General features: G+C 38.0%; 1 pseudogene; it reads left to right on the top strand.

Annotated features, from left to right (window-relative positions):
* The first annotated feature begins 683 nt into the window (after positions 1-683).
* LOC119036743 (40S ribosomal protein S23-like) lies at positions 684-1,098 on the top strand (annotated as a pseudogene).
* Positions 1,099-6,907: the final 5,809 nt, after the last annotated feature.

Below are 6,907 nucleotides of genomic sequence, written 5' to 3'. Positions count from 1 at the left end.
ATACTGATGGATATTTTTAAAGTATATATGTAAAAAATCTTTAACAAAGTATTAACTAATAGATTTAATCAATATATAAAAATAATTATGTACCATGATCAAGTAAGGTTTATTCCAATGATGCAATTTTGGTTAAATATTCAAAAATCAATCCATATAATCTACCATCTTAATAGGCTAATGAAGGAAAAGTTACAAAATCAAATCATTCAGTGAACAATAAACATTTGACAAAATTCCAAAGTCATTCATGATAAAAAAAAAAGCTCAGAAAAATAGTAAAAGAGGAGAACTTCAACTTGATAAAAAGTATCTACAAAAATCATACAGCTTAGATTACACTTGATGTTGAGAGACTAAATGCTTCCCTCCTAAGATGAGGATCAAGGCAAGGATGTCTTCTTTCTTGCCTCTTCATCAAGAGAGTAATGGAAGTTCTATTCATAGCATTAAGGAAGGAAATAAAATAAAAGGCATATAGATCAGCTGAGTGGAAATAAAACTGTCCCTAGTTGTAGTTGATATGATGACCTATGTGATAAATCTGAAGGAATCTATAAAAACTCCTAAACTAATAATTCTAATAAGCTAATAAATTATTCAGAAAGTTTTGCAAGGTCACACATTTAAGACCCATATACAAAAATCAACTGGCTTTTGCTCATGCCTATGGCTCTGGCAGGATGGTCAAGTGTTGTAGTCTTCATGCTGCCAGGAGACTCTGTAGCCACCAATGAAATCAGAAGTGTCATGATAAATAGTACAAAAAAGCCCATTTTGGCTCATCCTTGAAGGTCAACCCTTTTGGAGGCACTTCCCAAGCAAATAGACCTGTACTGGAAAAAGTAGGGGTTGAAGCCAAACAGTTCTCAGGAAGTGTGTCAGAGTCCAGCCAATTAAAAATAGTAAAAACAAAAATTATACACTTTGTACCAATGACAGCTGCTTGAATTTTATTGAGGAAAATGACAGAGTTTTGGTTGTTGGATTTGGTCACAAAGGTCATGCTGTTGGTAACATTCCTGGTGTCCACTTCAAAGTAGCTAATGTCTCTCTTTGGCCTTATGCAAAGACAAGAAGAAAAGACCAAGATTATAAGTTTCGTGGTGAAAACAAGGTAGTTATAAATTTTTATATGGGAAAAAGTCAACCATATTTCTATATACTAGCAATGAACATGTAGACACCAAAGATAAAAGTACAATTCTACTTATAATTGTTAAAAAATAAGAAATACTTCAGTATAAATATGGAAAAATGTATAGGACTTCTATTATAAAAACTATGAAATGATAATGAAGGAAATTTAAAAAGAGCTAAGTAAATGGAGAGACATATCATACTCATAGATTAGAAGATCCAAGATAATAAATGATTGGTATTTGCAGTAGACTGAATAAAATTTTCAAAGATATTGTTTTTAATTATTGGAACCTGTGAACATTACCTCATAGAAGAAAAGGAATTTTGCATACTTGATTAAGCTAAGGACACTGAGAATAGAAGATTATCCTGAATTATTTTATGGGTCCTAAATGTTGTCACAAGTGTCCTTAAGAACATTTCATAAGAAGTTGGAGGGATATTTGACACAGAAGGGAAGGTAGGAGAGAGGATGATGAAGCAGGAGAATGATGTGTTTTGAAGATGGAGGAGGCAGCCAAAGAATGTGGACAGTCCCTAGAAGGTGAAACAGGCAAGAAACAGATTCTCTTCTCCTTGCCTGTAAAAGTATTCAGTCATGTCGATACCTTGACTTCATCTTAGTGAAACTGATTTCAGACTCTTGTCACCAACACTGTAAGAAAATAAATACATGTGGGTTTAAGTCACTAAGTTTGTGGTAATTTATTATAGCTGCAATAAAAAACTAATAATACACGGGTTTAATGAAATTACTACCAAAATCTTAGCAAGATTTTTTAGATATATATAAGCTTATTCTAAATTTATATAAAATTCAAAGAAACCAGAACTAAAAATAATTTTTAAAGAAAAATAAAGTAGAATAAATTAATCTACCTGATTTTATACCTCCTATTATATCTACAGGAATCAAGGTGTGATCAGGGGCAGATAGGCACATAAATCAGTTGAACAAAATAGGGAACACAGAAACTGATGCACACAAATATGGCAACTGATTTTTTCATATTCATTTACCATTTAATTAGTAATTAGTAGTAAAAAACAAATGAACAAACAAAAAAAACCAAAAAAAATTGAGATACAAGTTACTAAAAACCTGAGCAATGAGATTAACAGACTATGCTAATTTTTTCTATATGGTATTATAATCAAACTCCTTTTAAAAAATTTGTCATTGTCACCATCAAAATGCATTCAGAAGCTTATTTGCTTGATACCTATTTTAGTCTTTGGACTAATCTTGAATCATATTCTATGTTGTTGGAAATTATAATTTGTTTACCATATTTGTAGTGGTAGTTCTGAATAACTATTATTTCATAAAGCTCTTTAATTGACCAATTCACAACTAAAAATCATCCACTATAAACCTATTGGCAATTAAGTTTTAAGTGTTGCTTTATCTTAATAAAAGTAGTGTTTAGACATGACATTCACAATCCCTCCCCCTCTCCCTCAAAGGACCCACATTATTAAAAAGAGGAGGGGGTTGCACTTTCATTCTTGAAGGAATGAGCATGAGCCTATTTAGGATTATTTGCATTTTTAGAATATCATTTTCGTTTATTTTTAAGTGAATTTATTGGGGTGATATTGGTTAATAAAATTACATAAGATTTTTAACTCATTTTGTTTATAAAGATTAAAAAGAAACTCAATGGAAAAATGCTACTTTTCAACAAGTAGTGCTGGAACAAGTACACATCTATAGTAAAAAAAAACCAAAAACAAGAACCTTAACCTAACCTTCACAACTTATGCAAAAATTACCTCAAAATAAGTAATGCAATTAAATCTAAAACTACATAATTTTTTAGAAATAATAAAAAAACCAGATAACTAGGAATAAGCAAGGAGTTCTCAGATGAGCCACAAAAACTATAATCCATAAAGGAAAGTATGTTAATGTTGGCTTCATCAAAACTAAAAACTTTTGCTATATGAAAGCCCTCTTAAGAGACTGAAAGTTACAGATAGGGAGAATATATTTGAAAACTACATATTTGACAAAGGACTAGCATCTGTAGGACTCTCAAAACTTAACAGTTAAATCAAATCCAATTAAAAAGTGGACAAAAGTTGTAAACAAGACATTTCACTGAAGAGAACATGAAGCTCATAAAAAGATATACAATATCATGAACTATTACAGAAATGCATGTAGAAGCTAAAGAACTTATGATACATGGACATGAACCAAAGAGGGGGAATGTGGGTGGGAGGGGGTGTGCAGGGTGAAGGGGAATACAGGGGGGAAATGGGACAACTGTAATAGCATAGTCAATAAAATATATTACAAAACAGAAATGCAAATTAACCATGATAAAACATCACCACAGAGGACTGAAGATGGTGGTGAGGTAGGAGGGAGCAGATTCTACTTCCCCCTACACACAGGAGAAAAACCTAGCCAATCTTTGGAGGAACAGAGCATACAGCCAACAGTACCCCAGAATATATGAAGAAAGAAGACCAAAATTGTAGCGGACATTGAAAAACCAGACAGTAAGGAGAGTGCTTCAGGACAATAAGGTCTCTGGAACCAGTGTGGCTGCAACCCCAGGCCCAGAGCCCACCACAGGGTTCTTGGGAGAGAGCTGGGTCAATGGCTCCCTCCCCGGCCAAACAAAGTTTTAACAGCACCGGGAGAGACCTGGTTGCTCAAAGTCCCAGTGAGGGGAATAAGGACTAAGTGACAAACACACAGGGGCCAAGAGCACCCACAGTCTGTGGATGCCAGCTGGGGAGAGTTGAGAGTTGGGCCATGATAGGCCCTGACCCCGGTAGTGTCTGGTCTGGCTGGAGAATTGGACTGTGTGAGAGGCCAGGCCTCTGTACGAAATGGCAGACTTGAGTAGGAGGAATTTCTCCAAAGGAAAAAGTGAAAAAACAGACACTGTTTGGGGAACGCTCCTGCACCAGCCACTCCAGTCTCCTCCCTACCCAGCCAGGCAGCACTCCTGAAGTGGCATGCCAGGCCCTGGGCTAACTCCCATAGCCAAAAGGGACCAGAGGCTGCTGGAGAGCTAGGATGCTGATTAACTATGGATCTGGAAGGGAGAAAAGTGACACCAATTGCTTCTCAGCCTGCTGCAGCCAGGAAGACCAGCAAAACTGGTTTGGCTAGTATGAAGGCAGGAAGAGTTTTTTTTTTTTTTTTAAGGTAATTCTCTATTTTATTATTATTTTATTTTTATTTTTATCTTTCAACTCCTTTTTGCCTCTCTCCTCTTTTCTTGATTTTTACTTCTTCCTTTCTTTCCCATTTTATCTTTTTCCTTCCTTCTTCTTCTTTTTTTTATATTTCCACAAGTGAGACAAAAAAACCTGGAACTGTGAAAAGACCAGAGTTGGACCCAAGAGGGAGCATCCCAACAGCTGAGACACTGACACAAATTTCACTTTGCTACTGCAGAGAACCTGCAAGTTATTGCACATTTGTATTATTATTTTCTCATTATTCTAACATCTTTTACTTTATTAGTATTTTTATATTCCTCTTCTTTCTGTTTAGTCTTCTTTGCTTGGCTGGTTAAATTGTATTGTTTGACTGGTTTCCCTATTCTCTCTCTCATAGTGTATTGTTAATTTACTGTCTTGCACTTCTCTTGTGTTCCATTAGCACACTACTCAAGGTCCTAAACCCCCTATTCCTGTTATCCAGGTCACAGAGATTCTGTCATATGATTGTTGCTCCATTATTATTGTAAATAATAGCTGTACCATACAGCACAGCACCCCTGCCAGATCTTAGCCCACTTCATGGTTTCCCAAACTCTATTACTGTTGTGGTTAACTCTATTCTCTCACATACTACAGCTATTTTCTATCCTTTACTCTCACCTTACCTCAGAATCTGAACTCCCACAAGCTCACTGCTTTCTAGATCTAACTCACAACCCTTCCCTCCCCAACAAAAGTTTTATCTTCTTTCCACACATTCTAAAAGTGACTAGTTGGGTGGAATATCATGGTTAACACTGTACATAGCCAAAGGGTCTCCTATCTCTTCTCTACTGGCTGCTACTGTAAATATCACAGAAACTTTCTTGCTGTTTTAAACCAATTTGTCTTCCCCCTCCAACTGATCACAAAAAAGAGTAGGTGGAAGCTGTGAATACCAGGATACCTGCTGGAAGAGGAAACCCAACAACAAAGGACCACCAACAGATAACAGAAGATGGTGAAAGAGGGAGTGGAAGCTACACTAACCGCAATCCAGGACCTATCTGGAAATACACCCAAATAGTGCGGAAATTACCCAGAACAAACAAGTGAACAAGAGCAAGAGACAATCCTCCAAACCTTGTACACACGGAAGAACCAGCTTCAACACAACCTTCCCACACCAGCAGAAAAAAATACAAGAGGTGGTAGACAGAGTGACACTCAGTTAACCAGCTGGAGGGAAGGCTCCACCAAAGGAAGACCCAACAACAATCAAAACCCAAAGACAAACATAGAGCCAACATAAATGACAGCTCAAGACCAGTGAGCTCGGGACATCAAGGAGATGGCACCACTGAATCTCACAGGTATTCTACCACAGAAGTTCACACCAGAGACTCAGACAGGTCAATTTAAGAAGCTGAAGCTTTCAAAAAATGGGAAGACAAAGAACCAATCCCCAAATGAAAGGAAAGGAGGAAGCCTCAGAAAGAATGCTAAGTGAAAGAGAGGCAACTCAACTATCAGATACTGAATTCAAAGCAATGGTTATCAGGAAGCTCAATGAACTCACAGAGAATTACCAGAAACTATAGGGAAACTACAATGAACTCACTGCAAACTATATCAACATTGAAAAAGAAATAGAAGCTATCAACAAGGGCCAAGAAGAAATGAAGAATACAATTTCTGAACTGAAGAACACAGTAGAAGAAATAAAAAACAGGCTCAATGAAGCAGAAGATCTGATCAGTGAGCTGGAGGACAAGGTAGAAAAAAACACCCAGAAAGTGCAAGAAAAGGAAAAGAGGCTCAGAAAGAATGAAGAAGGATTAAGGGAAATGAAGGACAACATGAAGCCTCTGGTCTCTCTGGGCTATGGGAGTTAGCCCAGGGCCTGGCATGCCACTTCAGGAGTGCTGCCTGGCTGGGTAGGGAGGAGACTGGAGTGGCTGGTGCAGGAGCGTTCCCCAAACAGTGTCTGTTTTTTCACTTTTTCCTTTGGAGAAATTCCTCCTACTCAAGTCTGCCATTTCGTACAGAGGCCTGGCCTCTCACACAGTCCAATTCTCCAGCCAGACCAGACACTACCGGGGTCAGGGCCTATCATGGCCCAACTCTCAACTCTCCCCAGCTGGCATCCACAGACTGTGGGTGCTCTTGGCCCCTGTGTGTTTGTCACTTAGTCCTTATTCCCCTCACTGGGACTTTGAGCAACCAGGTCTCTCCCGGTGCTGTTAAAACTTTGTTTGGCCGGGGAGGGAGCCATTGACCCAGCTCTCTCCCAAGAACCCTGTGGTGGGCTCTGGGCCTGGGGTTGCAGCCACACTGGTTCCAGAGACCTTATTGTCCTGAAGCACTCTCCTTACTGTCTGGTTTTTCAATGTCCGCTACAATTTTGGTCTTCTTTCTTCATATATTCTGGGGTACTGTTGGCTGTATGCTCTGTTCCTCCAAAGATTGGCTAGGTTTTTCTCCTGTGTGTAGGGGGAAGTAGAATCTGCTCCCTCCTACCTCACCGCCATCTTCTCCCATTGAGAAATGCACTTTTAATAAAACAATCAATCTATCAAAATAGAAATCTCAAGAG

Source organism: Artibeus jamaicensis, unplaced genomic scaffold (genome assembly GCF_021234435.1).
Source record: "Artibeus jamaicensis isolate MK-2021 breed Jamaican fruit bat unplaced genomic scaffold, CSHL_Jam_final contig_594, whole genome shotgun sequence".
In the NCBI taxonomy this organism is placed as follows: Eukaryota; Metazoa; Chordata; class Mammalia; order Chiroptera; family Phyllostomidae; genus Artibeus; species Artibeus jamaicensis.
The sequence above is the reverse complement of the archived record's forward strand: the minus strand, read 5'-3'. Positions and strand labels throughout refer to the sequence as shown.